The sequence below is a fragment of the Nycticebus coucang genome, chromosome 11 (assembly GCF_027406575.1).
Source record: "Nycticebus coucang isolate mNycCou1 chromosome 11, mNycCou1.pri, whole genome shotgun sequence".
Classification (NCBI taxonomy): Eukaryota; Metazoa; Chordata; class Mammalia; order Primates; family Lorisidae; genus Nycticebus; species Nycticebus coucang.
This window is the reverse complement of record NC_069790.1, coordinates 54548845-54550513: the sequence shown is the minus strand read 5'-3', so window position 1 is coordinate 54550513 and position 1669 is coordinate 54548845. Positions and strand designations below refer to the sequence as shown.

At 37.5% G+C, this 1669-nt stretch overlaps 1 non-coding gene across 1 annotated transcript; it reads right to left on the bottom strand.

Annotated features, from left to right (window-relative positions):
- Positions 1 to 1159: 1159 nt before the first annotated feature.
- Positions 1160 to 1266, bottom strand: LOC128560463 (U6 spliceosomal RNA). The gene has a single exon (XR_008372962.1). It is a non-coding gene; the product is annotated as a U6 spliceosomal RNA (small nuclear RNA).
- Between the last annotated feature and the right edge of the window lie 403 nt (positions 1267 to 1669).

Sequence of the window (1669 nt, the reverse complement as noted above, 5' to 3'; positions counted from 1 at the left end):
TAATTTTGCAAAAGTCCCCCCTTTTAGCAATCAGACAAATCCAGAGTGTGAGTTACTCTACAGGCTCTTAAATAAGTTACTACTATGGTGGGGGGCGGGGAGGAAAACATTTTTTTCAGGAGTAAAAATAGACTTACAAAGAACAATAGCCAAATTCAATATTGACTGTATTAGACCCTATTTGAACAAACTGGCCATAAAAGACCTGTAGAGAACGATTAGGAAAATTTGACTATAAACTATATATTATATGATATCAGGGAATTAGTGTTACTTTTGTTAGGTGTGATCGTTGTATTGTCTTATTTTACTGGTGATGCATACTAAATCATGATAAGACTATACTAGTTTCTGACGCTACCAAATTTAAAACGACAGAGATTTATTCACTCAAAGTTCTAGAAACCTGAAGTTTGATTGAAATCCAGGTATTGGCAGGGCTGCACTACTTTCAAGGCTCTAGGATGTCAGTCCATGTTAACGTCCAGCTGCTGTTAGCTCCCAGCATTCCTTGGCTTGTGGCTGCATAGCTCCCATCTCCACCTCCCCGTCACATGGCCTCCCCTCTGCTGGGTGTCAGATCTCCCTCTGCCTTTCTCTTAAAGGACACTGGTTATTGGATTTAGGGCCCACTGGGGTAATCCAGGATGATCTCCCCATCTCAAGAGTCTTAAATTAATTATATCTGCACATATAATTAAAAATTATAACCTTTTTTTCCACATAAGGTAACATTTCATCTGGGGATTAGGACATGATCATACACTTTTTGTCCTGGATATTAGGCTGATATGGCCATACACTTTTGGGACCACTACTCTGCCTAATATCACACTTTTGGGACCACTACTCTGCCTAATATCACACTTTTGGGACCACTACTCCATCTACTACAGGGGAATTTATTTTAAAATGATTTAATAAAAATAAATGTAGTTGAAAAACATAAGACAAAAGTTTAATGATTGCCAAATCTAGATGGTAAGGAAATGAAAGTTCATTGTATTATTATAAAAATTTTTGAAGAGAATTTTCACAATAAACCAAGTTTAAGCCCCTCTTCTTGTCAGGAGAGCCTCAGTTAGGGAGCTATTTTTGTGTAGAGTGGTAGGAGCCTGAGCTCTGGGGACAGAATGCCTGGTTTTTTTTTTTACATTCAAAAAATATGGAACGCTTCACGAATTTGCGTGTCATCCTTGCGCAGGGGCCATGCTAATCTTCTCTGTATCGTTCCAATTTTAGTATATGTGCTGCCGAAGCAAGCACTGGTTTTTGTTTTTTGTCTATGATTTTTTTTATTGAAGAAAGCGACATCTTAAATATCTTTACACATTCATCTTTGTGCGTATCTTTATTTCATTTGTATAGTTCTTAGTAGTGTTTTTGCTGGGTCAATGTTTTTTCAAATTAAAACATTTTTAAAAGACTTTCAACGGGTGTAACCAAAATGCCCTCTAGAGATATCATAGCCAGTTTACGCTGCTTCTAGGAGGTTTTTGGCTTCCTGTTCTAGTACCTTCTTCCACTAGATGTCTCTTTTTTTTTTTTATTAAATCATAGCTGTGTACATTGATATATTCATGGGGCATCATGCACTAGCTTCACAGACCGTTTACCAAGTTTCACATATACCCTTGTAAGATGCACCGCAGGTGTAATCCCACAAACC